This window comes from Ptychodera flava, chromosome 5 (genome assembly GCF_041260155.1).
Source record: "Ptychodera flava strain L36383 chromosome 5, AS_Pfla_20210202, whole genome shotgun sequence".
NCBI classification, from domain to species: Eukaryota; Metazoa; Hemichordata; class Enteropneusta; family Ptychoderidae; genus Ptychodera; species Ptychodera flava.
In genome coordinates this window covers 37,244,760-37,263,395 of record NC_091932.1, presented here as the reverse complement: position 1 = coordinate 37,263,395, position 18,636 = coordinate 37,244,760, and the positions used below count along the sequence as shown (strand labels likewise).

Sequence of the window (18,636 nt, the reverse complement as noted above, 5' to 3'; positions counted from 1 at the left end):
TTTGATGAAGCAGGCATATCTCAGGAGATGTTTGAGAAAGCATACAGTGTACTATCAAGGAAAACAAGTGTGGTTTTGCAACGTCAACCTGATGCAGTTTGGGTAAATCAATACAATGCTAATCTGCTACGTTGCTGGAATGCAAACATGGATATTCAGTTTGTTGTGGATGCGTATTCTTGTGTTGTGTACATTGTGTCATATATCTCTAAAGCAGAGAGAGAAATGGGTTTACTGTTGGAACATGCACAGAGAGAGGCTTGCAAGGAAGGAAATATGGATGCAAAGGCTGCTTTGAAACAGCTAGGTAGTGTTTATCTACACAATAGGGAAGTGAGTGCACAAGAGGCTGTGTACAGAGTTTGTAATCTGAAACTAAAACAAGCATCAAGAAAGGTACAGTTCATTCCAGTTGGGGAAAATCCAATCAAGATGAGCTTACCCTTCAGTGTCATAGAAAAGAAAAGCAAAGAAGGTGACATAGATGAAAATGATATATGGATGAGTAGTCTTGTTGACAAATACAAATGTAGACCAAAGGGAGCAGAGTTTGACAACATGTGTCTTGCAAGTTTCTGTTCAGAATACAGAGTAGTTCCAAAATCACAAATTACAGGAGTGAGTGATGATAGACGTCGAAATCCAATCGTGAAGTTGCACAATGGTCTTGGTTATATGCAAAAGAGATCTAGGACTGAAGCAGCTGTAATTAGATATCCAAGATTTTCTGAGAGTAAATATCCAGAGAAGTATTACCATAGTATGCTACAACTTTTCCTACCTTATAGTTTTGATTCACAACTCAAACCAGCTGGTTTTGAATTATACAAAGATTTTTACAAAAGTGGTGCAGTAAAATGTGGGTCTACTGGTGTTGAAAAGGTATCTATCGTAGTCAATAGAAACAAATCACTGTTTGAGAAAGATGCTGATGCCATTGACTTTGCTGAGGAGTTACTTGATGTGAATGGCCCTCTGGAGGATGCATGGGCTGCAATATGCCCTGAAACTGAATTAGAAAGATTAGAATGTATTAAAGCAGCTAGAGAAAAATCTGATGATGAGTGTAGTGATGATGATAGAGATATTCCAGATTTGGTGCAGAAGCCACAAGGTGACTGTCATGTGGAAGTTTCTACTTCACTTCTGTCAAAAGTTGAGGCAAAAGCAATGTTGAGGTCATTGAATTTGAAGCAGTCAGAAGTTTTTTATAAAGTACGGCAGTGGTGTCTTGATAAATGCAATGGTAAGAATCCTGAACCTTTCCATGTGTTTGTCAGTGGTGGTGCTGGCACTGGTAAGAGTCATTTGATAAAAACCATATATTATGAAGCAACAAGAATATTGGCTCGTTTGTTGCCAAAGCCTGATGACATTTCTGTTCTATTAACTGCTCCGACAGGCGTTGCAGCATTTAATATACAAGGTACAACAATCCACAATGCATTCTCAATAGCAGTTGAATCTAGGTTACCATATCAGCCACTGCATGAGGAAAAGATGAATAGTCTTCGTTGCAAATATGGAAATCTTCAAATTTTAATCATTGATGAGATTTCTATGGTAGACCAGAAGTTACTTCACTATGTTCATGGAAGACTAAGACAAATCAAGCAAACATCTGACCATTCACCATTTGGAAATACCAGTGTCATTGCTTTAGGTGACTTTTATCAACTTCCACCAGTGAAAGGGAGTCCTCTATGTGTAGAAAATGAAGCAATCAGTTTATGGAATGACAACTTCTGTATTGTTGAACTTACTGAAATCATGAGACAGAAAGATTATGCATTTGCTGAGACACTGAATCGATTAAGAGTTCATAAGAAAGGGGACACATTGAATTCAAATGATATGAAAATGCTGCAGAGCTGTGAGACTGGTGAATCATCTGATGGACTATACATTTTTGGTACAAATGCACAAGTTGATGCTTGGAATATTAGGATGCTTCATTCACATTGTTCAGATCCTGTGTGTATTGAGGCACAGGACTTTAGTAGGAATTCTAAAACTGGTAAAATGGAACGAAAAGAGGGAGGTCACAATAACGTCTACAGGAAAATGTTGCCAAAGACTCTTACTCTAGCTATTGGTGCAAGAGTGCAACTTACACAAAATATTGATGTATCTGATGGCTTAGTTAATGGTGTATTTGGAACAGTTTGCCATATTGCTTTTAAAGATGACAAAAAGTTCCCATCATCTGTCTATGTTATATTTGATAACTTAAATGTTGGGAAAAATTTGCGGAAAAAAATGCCTCGTGCTGTTGACATACCAGAGAACAGCACATGTATTGAGCCTCAAGAGCTCTCTGTTGGAAAAAATGGTGCTATTAGGAAGCAATTTTCTTTAAAATTAGCCTGGGCTTGTACCATCCATAAAGTTCAGGGTTTAACAATTGATAAAGCAGTTGTTAGCCTGAAAAAGATATTTGCACCCGGGCAAGCATATGTTGCATTAAGTCGAGTAACATCGTTAGATGGCCTTATCATTGATGGATTTAAACCTTCGTCAATATATTGTAATGAAAAGGTTCAAAGTGCACTTGAAGAAATGCCCAAGTTTATGAATAATTCTGCTGAGATATCTGAAAGACATTATACATGTTCTGTTATGTTGCATAACATTCAAGGACTACAATCCCATATTGAAGATATTTGTATGGATAGAACATTTTTACAATCAGACTTTATATGTTTAACAGAAACTTGGTTAGATGAAGAACACAAGAAGTCTGGTGTACAGCTGAAAGGATATGTATTTAATCACCAACCAAGGTCAAGATCCTATAATGAATTGAATGAGAATACTCGAATCTTGAAATCAAAAGGTAATGGAGGTGTTGGATTCTATGGCAAAGTACCAAATGTATTTGATGTGCTGGATTTCTCTATATGTAACCTTGAGTACATAGCATTTGATGTCAAACATGTGAATATCAGAGTTGCTGTAGTATACAGACCACCATCATACCGTGCAGATTTATTTAGGAAGAACTTGCTTCTTTTGATTCAAGAGATGGAAAAGTATCAAGGTGGATTAATGATAATGGGCGATTTCAATGAAAACATTTTGACTTCATCACCAACAATGAAATTAATGGAAAATCATGGTTTTGAGCAGTATGTAAGCAGTCCAACTACAGAAGCAGGAACACTGATTGACCATGTGTACGTGAAAAACCTTCAAAGTGTCTCAGTTGAAGTTGTACCAAAATACTTTAGCTTTCATGAAGCCATTTGTATTAAAATGTAAAGTTCAGAACTCGTACGTCTACAGTAAAATTGCCAATATTATCGATCAATATAATGCTGCCAGATCAATTTTCAATCAGACAGAGAGTATTTGGTTTGACATGTCTTCATATTATTTCTTTTCTTTTCTTTTATTTTTCAGGGAGGGGGGGGGGCTGTTAAAAGGGAGGAGGTCGTTGGAACTGTGTATGTGCTACTTTCGTGTTTAAAACTATTCTATTTTTTGCATGATGTGTAGATACCTCATGTCAACATAGCTGCAACTTTCACATTTTACGATATTTATTATTAACAAACATGCTTTAGTTTTCATCAAGGACCAGCATGCCCTACATACAGTGTTTGCATCTGTCAACTGGGGTCCATTGCTATTTGAGCAGAGTTCCAATGACCCCCTCCCTTCAAAGATGATGGAGGGAATGTTGATGAAGTATGTAGTACAGTTCAAGAATCTGCTTTCACATTGGTATACATCAAGGCTTTATGTATACATTAATTATATCTTGACACAGAGTGTAATACCTGAGGCTACCTAAATGTCAAGAGCTATGTAGCATCATAGTGATATAGGCTTGATAGTACTGAAACAGATACTTCAGATTTTCTGTGAATCAGCCATAGATGTCTTAATTGTGATTGCAATGATAATGAATTAAACATCTAGCATTTTGTCAACCTTAATATCATAGCATTATTGAAAACAAACTATCAAACATTTTTTTCTGGCTTTATCTGTTAACTGTTTACAGCTTTAGTACATATGTTAGAGATTCTGAAAACATCAGTTTATAAATGTGTGTGATTTTATCCTCATCCTTATAAAATGAAATGTTTTGAACAATGTGTTCATTGTTTTTCAAAAGATATGTTTTCTATGCTTTGTCTATTAATGTACTGTAAGATTATGACAAATGTGAATGAGAGTTTATCAGCAAATTAAAAAATCCGTACTAGAGTGTGATGAAAAATTTTGAGCCTTACTATGAACTCCTAGTGGGATGAGTTTCTATAGTACTTATTTTTCAACATAGAGCCCCTTGTGGTCCACACACTTTTGTGAGCATGCAGTGTTGCAGTGCTTGGATGCCTGCATTGTAGAAGGGTTTATCTTGGTCATCAAAAAGTCCTGAACAGCGAATATGATGTCATAATTGTGAAAATCTTTCTAGCTAACCATTTTTTTTTATGTTGGGGAAGAGATGGAAGTCTGAGGGAGCTAAATCAGAAGAGTATAGTGGTTGTGGAACTAATTTGAAGCTGCAGTCATGCACTGTTGCCATGGCAATGACTGACTTCAGGGGTGGAGCATTGCCTTGATGAAACAAGACACCTTTTTCTGAACTTTCCTCGTCATATTTTTATAGCTTTGTGTAAGCCTTATACCAGCAGTCAAATACACAACAAATTGAAAATAAACCTGTTACTCAATCATCTTCAAAGTTGAAATAAATGCAAACCAAGCTTCATTGATCTCACATTGCTACTTCATAGTTAGGCTCTAAACTTTTCATCGAACTCTCGTACAACAATGGACACATTTGAATCAAATGCACTTTGGTAACTAGTAGGCAATTATATTAGACATGTACAATATGTGATGGGCTATATTTTGCTAAAAGACACAAATGAATTAGTGTAATATGCATGCCAATGCTAAAATCTTTTAAATATCGAGCATATGCTGTTTTTGTAAATACATACCCGGTAGTATAGGGTAGTGTTACAGCTTTGTGCTTGATTCTTTGACATGATCAGTTTTTATGTATTCTCAAATTACATAGTTTTATATGATATGTATATTAGAATATTGTAGTGTCACTGCTAACCTACTTAATACTTTATGAACATTCCCTGTACTACACTTTGTTAGCTTTGCTTCTCAATTGCAAAATTTTTGTCGTAAGATGAAACTGTACAAGTTGTGATCTTAATTTGTTTGTGTTAATTTGTTTAATAGATTTTACCTTCTACATTGATAACAGTGTTGAGTTGAATTGTTTACAGCTCTAATAACATCAACATGACAAACATTATTAATCTCTGTTGATAATAACATTTATTTTATTCCAGTAAATGAAAGAACTGACATGTTTTTAGTCCCCACAGACACCGTCCAGGGGGACTTATAGATTTGGTCATGTCCATGCGTGCGTCTGTGCGTGCGTGCGTGTGTCCGTCTGTTCACGCAGATATCTCAGACATGCCCTGGACAATTTCTGTCAAACTTTGCACAAGCATAGTACCCTACCCCATACAGATGCACATCGGCCGTGTTAGTGGACCTTTAGTTTACACCACCATAGACTACCATGTATAAGTCAGCTGTCCATAGAATCCCATGTATAAGGCCAAGTAAAATAAAAATTTAGTTTCTGATCGTATTCATACTGCAAAAAGGATTCATTGACACAGTTTTTAGTCCCCACCGATGAAGTCCAGGGGCCTTATAGATTGGGTCATGTCCCTCCGTTCACGCAGATATATCAGATATTTTGACAAAATGTCATGTGACCTCGGTGACCTTTGACCTCAAATATACATATTTGTCCATAACTCAGTAACCACAAGTGCTACACCCTTCATATATGGTATGATGGGACACCTTATGATGCCACATATTGTACCTCATTAATTATGTGCATATCTAATTTTGAGCGAGCCAATAGAGCTAGAGGTCTTATTTTTGGTATATAGGGATGACTTAGCAATTCTATTTTTTTGACAAAATGTCACGTGACCTCAGTGACATTTGACCTGAAATATACATATTTGTCCATAACTCAGTAACCACAAGTGCTACACCCTTCATATATGGTATGATGGGACACCTTATGACGCCACATATTGTACCTCATTAATTATGTGCATATCTAATTTTGAGCGAGCCAATAGAGCTAGAGGTCTGATTTTTGGTATATAGGGATAACTTAGCAATACAATTTTTTTGACAAAATGTCACATGACCTCGGGGACCTTTGACCTCAAATATACATATTTGTCCATAACTCAGTAACAACAACTGCTACACCCTTCATATATGGTATGATGGGACACCTTATGATGCCACATATTGTACCTCATTAATTATGTGCATATCTAATTTTGAGCGAGCCAATAGAGTTAGAGGTCTGATTTTTGGTAATTAGGGATGACTTAGCAATACAATTTTTTGACAAAATCACACGTCAAGACTAATACTCCTTTACAAGTGGGGACTATGTCATTGTCAATGATTTTTTCATGTACAAAGCCATAACTCAGGCATATCTCAACTGATTTTTATCAAAGTTGGTACAAGGACATTGACCTATGTCATACATATGCACATTGATTTTTTTGTGATACGATCCAATATGGCCACCATATGGCCATTTTATTACGATTTTTTCATGTCCTGAACTACAACTCAGACATGTATCAAGCGAATTTATTCAAAAGTATTTTATCACAGACCTAATGAAGACGACTCTATCCTCTCTGAGGACTTGTAATCAAAGTACCCATTAACAAGTGGGGACTGTGTCATCAACGATGACTTGTCTAATCAAAACTACTCGTTTTGTTGGTACAACTTTGTCATTATAGTACTTTATTGTTAAATGTAAAAAGTAGGAAGAAATAAGTTTTGTAAAAGTCATTGGTTAAAATGCTGCTGCTGAAAGCTTAAAGACAAATCATGTATTATTGTACAGTTCTAAATCAATACTAAGCAATGGTTAGTCAAATATGGCAGACCACTTGTAAACGTCATGATTTTTATAAACAACAGTACATGCATTTCCTCAAATATGTTGCACATTATCTTAAAAAATCCAGAAACATCTCTTACATTTTAGCAAATTATCTCTCCAGCAATGCGGTAACTCTATTTAGTAAATAGGAAAAAGTGATGGGTCATTGATTGTCATCTTTTGAGTATCTCTACTATAGCACATACTTGAATATGTAAACAGATGAAGCAAAGTGTATACCCAATAATATCATTGTGTTATAAATATGGGAATACATTAACTTCAGCCATTGAGGTAATGTCTATAGACAGATAGAGTGAAGCATTGACCTTATTTTGTGATGTGACTGTGTAAGCATGACAATACTGATGTATTTTTCAAGCCATTGTTTCTGCAATTTATGTTTTGAGTACAGTACTTTGTCATAGTAAGTATAGTGTTATCAATATTTGCACCATAGATTAATATTTTCTGTAAATCCAACATGGCAAATAGCTATTACAGTCATCTAATTGTCATGAAAAAAATGAATATTTCATGTATTTTTGTATTATGCATTGAATGTAAAATTAAATGCAAAATGGAGATAATTAGAATACTCCTAGTCATTTGGCTTTTCTACTCAGTGGTTACAGGCTTTGCCATTGTATTCACCTCACAATATACAGAACAGCTTACCACTAATTTGACTGCAGTCTGCCAATACTTATTTCTTCAGTTTATTCTTTTTTATATGTGTGTGCCCACAGACTTGTACAAAGTCTAGAAGATAATATAATCTGATGTATTTGTAATGAATGATTATTTGTGCAATAGATTGTATTTCAATATTGATGTAATATTTTCAAATATAAGAGTATTTTTCAATAGCCAAATGATTATATAAGAAACATTATTGCTTGAGAACAGTGGCTGTATACAAATTTTATTTTCAAACATAACTGCTCATTTCAAATGATAATATATTTTCCCTGCTAAAGATGACAGCATATCTTCATTGTTGCTTTAGGCAATTTTCCCTCATCCCTGAAATTCAGAGGATACAACTGACTGTCATATTCAAAATCATACTTGGTTCCAAAACTATGTAAATGCTGCCACTTACGCTTCATACTAGACATCTTTATTTACATATAATGATTATGATATTTGTCAAACAATATATTGCAGTATTCTAAAACTTAAAGAAAGATTAAATATTACCAAAAACACTGTTGCTTCAAAATTGTTACATCAGGTAATTGACTGTAGCAGTGTTTACCACACTGACAAAACTTCCTTTAGTTATTCTGTGTCATTCATAACATATAACCTAGATTGAATTGTCAATACTGGCACTTTATCATTCAAACTGCGGCCATGGTCCCCATAGAGGGACAGTGTTCAAACATACACACAAACGTATTGATCCATGTGGCATTGTTTGAACTTTTGTTATTATCAATTACAAAATACACAATAGTAGTAGTGTTAAAAAGGAAGTTTTTATTGTGTATTTTTCCTGTAAGAAACACACCTGTCAATCATTAGCACAAGTCAATGACGCAAACCAGCTGGTGTGAATTTTAGCGCACGTCGTTTCATGATGGGCTCAAAAAAGGAAGGCAGCTTCTATTATGGTACAATTCAAAAACCCAAAAGTGGCGAACAATGAGCCAAGACTATGTTTCAAAGTCAGAGTATAGCTTCAATTAGATGTGCGGCCTCAATTGGGAATTTTACAGTACTCTTTTTTATTTATATGCCATGCAGTTCCATTTACATGAGCTGTCTGCTGATTGTGTTGATGATAGATACTCACTTTGAGGTATAGTGTCATGTTTGATGCAACTGACACTGTAATTACCTATTACTTAAACAGTTGTATTTAGTCCTGTTTATAAACATTTTTGCATATTCAAATATCTTCTACATTGTAGTCATATGTTATATTCTAAATTTGTCATTGTGTATTCAGACGGTAAACTTATCTATATGATAATAATATAATACATTTTAATTGCTTGTGACAAATTGAATAAACAATTTAAAGTTATAATATAATATAATTGTGTTTGATTTGTGTCCTTACAAAATATGGTTTAAAAGTGAGATAGAATATATCTTTTACACTGTGTAGTAATTCCAACTGCATATTTGTCAGGGACAGATATCAGTACTACAGCCAAACTTGTAACAGTTGCTGAGATAAGTTAACGTAGAACAATTATTGTGTGAAAACATTTATGAACAAATTATAGTCCCTTTGCACTACATCAAACAAAGACTTTAAATCATATCACATAAGGGAATGCTTATCTGGAGACAATGGATGCATACCTAAAGATAATTTATGATTCTAATATTTTAAGTTGTATGCATCTACTCAGAGCTTCACTATACCAGCCACTAGGCCCCCTATCATTAAAAGCATAAACTTCCACGTTTTTACAAACAAAGATAAGGTATAATTGGGCTCAATTACTTACCAGATACCATACTTGCTTTAGCAGGTCAAAATATTTCTTAGATCTTTGAATATATACAAATTATAGAGATACTGTGCAAAACACCTAACAACAGGTGTCTCCAGAGAAGATTAATGTTGTTTGTACTCATTAAAATTAAAGATAGCTATCAAAGTGCATAGAAACTTCAAATTATGTTCACAGATGCTGCACTACTGTTAAAAGAAGATCTTTGAAATCATTTGATGATCACATATTCATGGTGGTTCCAGTCCTCAACACGACAGATTTCTAGAGATACACCTAAGTGGGCAGATCAAACAAAAAACAAATCTATAGCTCTCATACATGTAGTTGCTGAAATACATGAAACTAGGTCAAAGTTCTTCTCAAACTTCAAAGTGCTCACACTAGGGATGACACGAGTAAAATTTCAATTCAATCGGTGTGTTGGATTAGGAGAACATTTTCAAGATTAAATGGGGATTTTCCAAACATCAAATATTGTGGCTATAATATAAACCATGTGACCAACCAAAATGGCTTTCCCAAACTTGACAGCGCTTGCAATGAGGATGTACTGAGTAAAATTTCAGATCAATCAGTTGATGGTTCTGGGGAAGAAGATTATCAAAGATTAAAATCCTATTTTTTTAAAATCCAATATCGTGGCCAAACCATATCACTGATTAAAATACGTCTCTCAAACTTGAAAGCACTTGCACTGAGGATGATATGAGTAAAATTTCAGTTTCATGAGTAACAGACATTTCATGAATTTTAAATTTTGAAAAATCTATTATTGTTACCAAGTCACGTGACTAATGAAAAATATACACTACCTCTCATTTACCCTAACCATTGTACCAAGTTTGAGAAGATTTCATGGAGCAAATCCTGAGATTAAGATGGCGAAGCAATCCAAGTGTGTCAAAGACATCAAACGTCAAATGAGGTATAGGATGTGCTGGTCATGTGACTTTTTGTTCTAACAAATTTACTACGATACTGGTCCCAGTATACAAAAAATATTTGACCCCATAGTTATCGATCCATACCAAAAATCAGACCTCCAGCTCTATTGCCTTACCAAAAATTACATATGCACATATTTAATGAGTCACATAATGAAACACCATACGGTCTACCATCACATCAAATATAAACGCTCTATCCCTTATTGCTACTCATTTATAGGTGTATAAGTATTTTTAGGGATCAGAGCTCATCAAGGTCAAATGACAGTTTGTCATACATCTTTGCTCTCATATTTATCCCTATATACAAAAAAAAATCAGACGTCCAGCCCTATTAGCTTGCCTGGAATTAGATATGTACATAATTAATGAGGGACATGACGTGATGACATAAGGTCTACCATCTTACTAAATATGAAGGCTCTAAGCTTTATGGCTTCCGATTAATTAGCATAGAAGTTTATTAGGGTTAAAGGTTATAGAGGTCACGTGACAATATATCATACATCATTGCTCCCATATTTATCCCTGCATACCAAAAAATCAGACCTCTATATCTATTTCCTAGAACAGAATTAGATATGCACATAATTAATGAGGCATATAATATGACACCATAAGGTCTACCAACTCACCAAATATGAAGTCTCTAGGCCTTATGGCTACAAATTTATAGACATATAAGTATATTAGGGGTCAAAGGTCACTGAGGTCACATGACAGTATGTCATACATCATTACTCTCATATTCATTGCTGCATACCAAATTCAAAACTCTATCTTTTTTCCTAGCACAGTATTAGATATGCACATAAGTAATGAGGCAAATAATATAACACCATAAGGTCTACTAACCAAATATGAAGGCTCTGCCCCTTATGGCTTCTGATTTACAGGCATATAAGTATATTAGGGGTCAAAGTCACTGAGATCATGTGACAATTTTTTACCCTATAGTTATCCATGCATACAAAAAATCAGATCTCTAGCTCTATTGGCTCCCCATAAATTAGATATGCACATAATTAATAAGTCACATGATATGACACCATATGATCTAGTATATCACCAAACATGAAGACTCTGTCCGTTATGGCTACTGATTTATAGGCGCATTAGTATATTCGGGGTAAAAGGTCATCGAGGCCACGTTACAATTTGTCAAAGAAATTGTATCCCATACCTATCCCATATACCAAAAATCAGACCTCTAGCTCTATTGGCTTGAAGAGAATGATATATGTACATATTTAATGAGGTTTATGATGTCACGTCATAAGGTCTCCCATCCTACCAAATATGAAGGGTGTAGCACTTGTGGCTACTGACTTATGGATATATGTGTATATTTGAGGTCAAAGGTAATTGAGGTAACGTGACATTTTGTCGAAATTTTGTATCCCATACTTATCCCCATGTACCAAAAACCAGACCACTAGCTTTACTGGATTGACCAAAATTAGATATGTGCATATTTAATGAGGTACCAGTCAGGCACGATAAGATCTCCATCATACCAAATATGAAGGATGTAGCACTTGTGGTTCCTGAGTTATGCACGTATATGTATATTTGAGGTCAAAGGTCATCGAGGTCATGTGACATTTTGTCGAAAAAATTGTATCCCACACTTATCCCCATATACCAAAAATCAGACCTCTAGCTCTATTGGCTTGCCCAGAATTAGATATGTGCATATTTAATGAGGTACCGCATATGGCACCATATGGTCTCCCATCATACCAAATATGAAGGATGTAGCACTTGTGGTTCCTGAGTTATGGACGTATATGTATATTTGAGGTCAAAGGTCATCGAGGTCACATGACATTTTGTTGAAAAAATTGTATCCCATACTTATCCCCATATACCAAAAATCAGACCTCCAGCTGTGTTTGCTTGCCCAAAATTAGATATGTGCATATTTAATGAGGTACCACATATGGCACCATATGGTCTCCCATCATACCAAATATGAAGGATGTAGCACTTGTGGTTCCTGAGTTATGGACGTATATGTATATTTGAGGTCAAAGGTCATCGAGGTCATATGACATTTTGTTGAAAAAATTGTATCCCATACTTATCCCCATATACCAAAAATCAGGCCTCCAGCTGTGTTGGCTTGCCCAAATTAGATATGTGCATATTTAATGAGGTACCACATATGGCACCATATGGTCTCCCATCATACCAAATATGAAGGATGTAGCACTTGTGGTTCCTCAGCTATGGACGTATATGTATATTTGAGGTCAAAGGTCTTAGAGGTCACATGACATTTGTTGAAAAAATTGTATCCCATACTTATACCCATATACCAAAAATCAGACCTCCAGCTGTGTTTGCTTGCCCAAAATTAGATATGTGCATATTTAATGAGGTACCACATATGGCACTATATGGTCTCCCATCATACCAATATGAAGGATGTAGCACTTGTGGTTCCTGAGTTATGGACGTATATGTATATTTGAGGTCAAAGGTCATCGAAGTCATGTGACATTTTGTTAAAAAATTGTATCCCATACTTATCCCCATATACCAAAATCAGACCTCTAGCTGTGTTTGCTTGCCCAAATTAGATATGTGCATATTTAATGAGGTACCACATATGGCACCATATGGTCTCCCATCATACCAAATATGAAGGATGTAGCACTTGTGGTTCCTGAGTTATGGACGTATATGTATATTTGAGGTCAAAGGTCATCGAGGTCACGTGACATTTTGTTGAAAAAATTGTATCCCATACTTATCCCCATATACCAAAAATCAGACCTCTAGCTGTGTTTGCTTGCCCAAAATTAGATATGTGCATATTTAATGAGGTACCACATATGGCACCATATGGTCTCCCATCATACCAAATATGAAGGATGTAGCACTTGTGGTTCCTGAGTTATGGACGTATATGTATATTTGAGGTCAAAGGTCATCGAGGTCACGTGACATTTTGTTGAAAAAATTGTATTCCATACTTATCCCCATATACCAAAAATCAGACCTCTAGCTGTGTTTGCTTGCCCAAAATTAGATATGTGCATATTTAATGAGGTACCACATATGGCACCATATGGTCTCCCATCATACCAAATATGAAGGATGTAGCACTTGTGGTTCCTGAGTTATGGACGTATATGTATATTTGAGGTCAAAGGTCATCGAGGTCACGTGACCTTTTATTGAAAAAATTGTATCCCATACTTATCCCCATATACAAAAAATCAGACCTCTAGCTCTATTGGCTTGCCCAGAATTAGATATGTGCATATTTAATGAAGTACCGGATATTGCACCATAAGGTCTCCCTTTATACCAAATAAGAAGCGTCTAGCCCTTGTGGTTCCTGAGTTATGGACAGATATGTATATTTGAGGTCAAAGGTCATCGAGGTCACGTGACCTTTTATTGAAAAAATTGTATCCCATACTTATCCCCATATACAAAAAATCACACCTCTAGCTCTATTGGCTTGCCCAGAATTAGATATGTGCATATTTAATGAGGTACATGATGTGGCGTCATAAGGTCTCCAATCCTACCAATTATGAAGGGTGTAGCACTTGTGGTTACTGAGTTATGGACAGATATGTATATTTAAGGTCAAAGGTCATCAAGGTCACGTGACATTTTGTCAAAAAAATTGTATCCCATAGTTATCCCTATATACCAAAAACCAGACCTCTAACTCTATTGGCTTGCCCAGAATTAGATATGTGCATATTAAATGAAGCATGACCTATAGTACCATAAGGTCTCCCATCATACCAAGTATGAAGGGTGTAGCCCTTGTGGATACTGAGTTATGGACATATATGTATATTTGAGGTCAAAGGTCATCAAGGTCACGTGACATTTTGTCAAAAAAATTGTATCCCATAGTTATAACTATATACCAAAAACCAGACCTCTAACTCTATTGGCTTGCCCAGAATTAGATATGTGCATATTTAATAAGGCATGACCTTGGTACCATAAGGTCTCCCATTATACCAAGTATGAAGGGTGTAGCCCTTGTGGTTACTGAGTTATGGACATATATGTATATTTGAGGTCAAAGGTCATCAAGGTCACGTGACATTTTGTCAAAAAAATTGTATCCCATAGTTATCCCTATATACCAAAAATCAGACCTCTAACTCTATTAGCTTGCCCAGAATTAGATATGTGCATATTTAATGAGGCATGACCTATGGTACCATAAGGTCTCCCATCATACCAAGTATGAAGGGTGTAGCCCTTGTGGTTACTGAGTTATGGACATATATGTATATTTGAGGTCAAAGGTCATCAAGGTCACGTGACATTTTGTCAAAAAAATTGTATCCCATAGTTATAACTATATACCAAAAACCAGACCTCTAACTCTATTGGCTTGCCCAGAATTAGATATGTGCATATTTAATAAGGCATGAACTTTGGTACCATAAGGTCTCCCATTATACCAAGTATGAAGGGTGTAGCCCTTGTGGTTACTGAGTTATGGACAAATATGTATTTTTGAGGTCAAAGGTCATAAAGGTCACATTATATTTTGTCAAAAAATTGTATCCCATACTTATCCAAATTTACCAAAAACCAGACCTCTAGCTCTATTGGCTTGCCCAGAATTAGATATGTGCATATTTAATGAGGCATGACCTATGGTACCATAAGGTCTCCCATCATACCAAGTATGAAGGGTGTAGCCCTTGTGGTTACTGAGTTATGGACATATATGTATATGTGAGGTCAAAGGTCATCAAGGTCACGTGACATTTTGTCAAAAAAATTGTATCCCATAGTTATCCCTATATACCAAAAACCAGACCTCTAACTCTATTGGCTTGCCCAGAATTAGATATGTGCATATTAAATGAGGCATGACCTATAGTACCATAAGGTCTCCCATCATACCAAGTATGAAGGGTGTAGCCCTTGTGGATACTGAGTTATGGACATATATGTATATTTGAGGTCAAAGGTCATCAAGGTCACGTGACATTTTGTCAAAAAAATTGTATCCCATAGTTATCCCTATATACCAAAAACCAGACCTCCAACTCTATTGGCTTGCCCAGAATTAGATATGTGCATATTTAATGAGGCATGACCTATGGTACCATAAGGTCTCCCATCATACCAAGTATGAAGGGTGTAGCCCTTGTGGTTACTGAGTTATGGATATATATGTATATTTGAGGTCAAAGGTCACCAAGGTCACATGACATTTTGTCAAAAAAATTGTATCCCATATTATCCCTATATACCAAAAATCAGACCTCTAGCTCTGTTGGCTTGCCCAAAATTAGATATGTGCATATTTATTGAGGCATGACATATGGTACCATAAGGTATCCATCATACCAAATATGAAGGGTGTAGCCCTTGTGGTTACTGAGTTATGGAGAGATATGTATATTTGGGGTCAAGGGTCATCAAGGTCATGTGACATTTTGTGAAAAAAATTGTTTTCAATAGTTATCCCTATATACCAAATATCAGACCTCCAGTTCTAGTGGCTTGTCAAGAATTAGATATGCGCATAATCAATGAGGTATGGGATGTGCTGGTCATGTGACATTTTGTTAAAAAATCTTAACACTGATACATGTCCTTGTGTACCAAAAATCAGAACTCTAGCTCTAGTTTGAAGGCTGGAATTAGATATGTGCATCATCAATGAGGTATAGAAACATTCTAGGGTCATAGGTCAAGTTCATCCTCAAAATATTGATTTGCAGTTTGATCCCCTGTTGGTCATTGTTCAGTAGTCACTAGCCCCCGGCCCCCAGGACTCTTACATAGGCCAGAATAAGCCATTGGTATAGCTTAGCTGCAGAGGTATAGGGGAGGTCAAAGGTCATTGAAAAATCAGAAAAATAATACTTTAAAAATCTTCTTCTCAAAAACTGCCAGGTCAATTTCCTTGAAATTTATTATATAGCAACTAGGTATTATTGCCTATAAAGTTTGCGAAAAGATTTTGGATCGGTCAAATTTTATGGAAATGGGACAGTAAAAAACATTTTCATTTCAAAATTGTAGCCAGGTCACATGACTAATTAAAAATTCAAGACTAACATGCACTACCTCTCATTGACCTTAAACATTGTACCAAGTTTCAAAAAATTTCATTGAGCAGTTTCAGAGATTAGGACTGACAAAAAAACGGCAGAAGAAGAAGAAGAAAGTAGAATTTGAGCAATACCAATAGGGGCCTCGCCCATGAGGGCGCTCGGCCCCTAAGAAGAAGAGGAAGATAGTAGAACTTGAGCAATAACAATAGGGGCCCAGCCGGTCGGCTTGGGCCCCTAAGAAGAAGAAAGTAGAATTTGAGCAATACCAATAGGGGCCTCGCCCATGAGGGCGCTCGGCCCCTAACTGCGGTTGTCCCATGGGAAGCGGCGCCCGTGAAATCGACGATATTTACCCGATATTTTTCGGCCATTTGGGGACTCTAATATCGATACTAGATGATACTTGCATGACTTGCCTTGTGCCTCGGCACGCCGGATCTGTGAAATCTCCGATATTTACCCGATATTTTTCGGCGATTTGGGGACTCTAATATCGATACTAGACGATACTAGAATGACTTGCCTTGTGCCTCGGCACGCCGAATCTGTGAAATCTCCGATATTTACCCGATATTTATCGGCGATTTGGTGACTCTAATATCGATACTAGACGATACTAGATTCAGTCAAATCGCGCGTAAATATCCGATATATATCGGAGATTTCACCACCTCATAGTTCTGGCCAAACCCGACTTCCAAGGACTGACTCTAGCTTCGATACTAGACGATACTAGATTCTGTGAAATCGCGTATAAATATCCGATAATATATCGGAGATTTCACCACCTCACGGTTCTGGCCAAACCCGACTTCCAAGGACTGACTCTAGCTTCGATACTAGACAATACTACATTCATTCAAACCGCAAGTAAATATCCGATCTATATCGGAGATTTCACCACCTCACAGTTATGGCCAAACCCGATACTAGACGATTCTAGAATGACTACTAGACAATACTAGAATGACTTGCCTCGTGACGATACTAGATTCAGTCACATCGCAAGTAAATATCCGATATATATTGGAGATTTCACCACCTCACAGTTCTGGCCAAACCCGACTTCCAAGGACTGACTCTAGCTTCGATACTAGACGATACTAGATTCAGTCAAATCGCAAGTAAATATCCGATATATATCGGAGATTTCACCGCCTCACAGTTCTGGCCAAACCCGACTTCCAAGGACTGACTCTAGCTTCGATACTAGACGTTACTAGATTCAGTGAAATCGCGCGTAAATATCCGATATATATCGGAGATTTCAGCCCTTTATAGATCTAGCTAAGCCAATCTAACTTCGATATTGTATAGTCTAGTAGCCGTAAATATCGGATATCATATAAAAGTGCAATGTCATGGTGACCTCGAATGAGACAGGGTAAGTTAAAAAAATTAGTGGGAGGGCAAATAATGAACAGCTAACTAATTACCCTCTTGACTTAAAATTAGTCAGTTCACATTACTTGTCATGTACAATATATCTTATCATAGTAAGGACCCCTTTAAAAGTGCATTGTTCGTTGGCTGCACCAGGCTTCTATGGTTACCCCAACAAATACCGTGGGAACCAGTAACTGACCTTAAACTTCGCTTTACAGGTTCAGTTTTCTTATCAATGCTATCATAGCATTCATCTTCTGCTACATGCGTTACTGGTAATCTTGGCCTATGCTTTTCAATCCGTGTCTCCGCAGCTGCTTGATGAGTAATACGGCATTTGTCTATGAAAAGTCAGTAACACTTAACATGAAAACCATGAAGTTCATTGCAACTTCTTTTTCCAAACCGTCAAGAGACTCCCATTTCTCGACGCTTTCGATGAATTCGACCACGGATGCTTCACACAATGGTCGCATTCATCGAATAGTTCATTTTGTATATCTAAATCATGACACGCACACATACAGTGTTGTTGACCTCGCCATGACTGTTTCTTACATAACATGCTGTCTGATTGGACAATAAGCCGTGGAACCAGCAGTCATTTATGTTATAAAGCAAAATTAACATAAAGAGAAGTAATCGACGTCGACAGCATACAGAAATTCTCCTGATTTGTTTGAGCTATTATACAGCGAGTATGCGTACGGGTCTGCTGTTATATAATCAGTACAACTTGAGATTGTAGATTGCAAAGTTATGCGGAAAACCCA

The 18,636-nt window shown here is 36.4% G+C and overlaps 1 protein-coding gene across 1 annotated transcript in view; it reads right to left on the bottom strand.

The window, feature by feature from the left end:
• LOC139133828 (uncharacterized) overlaps nucleotides 1-18,389 on the bottom strand; it is a 115,642-nt gene extending 97,253 nt beyond the window's left edge. The window contains exon 1 of the mRNA XM_070700592.1: nucleotides 18,063-18,389. The gene's annotated coding sequence lies outside the window, so the exon portion shown is untranslated. The remainder of the gene's footprint in view (nucleotides 1-18,062) is intronic.
• Between the last annotated feature and the right edge of the window lie 247 nt (nucleotides 18,390-18,636).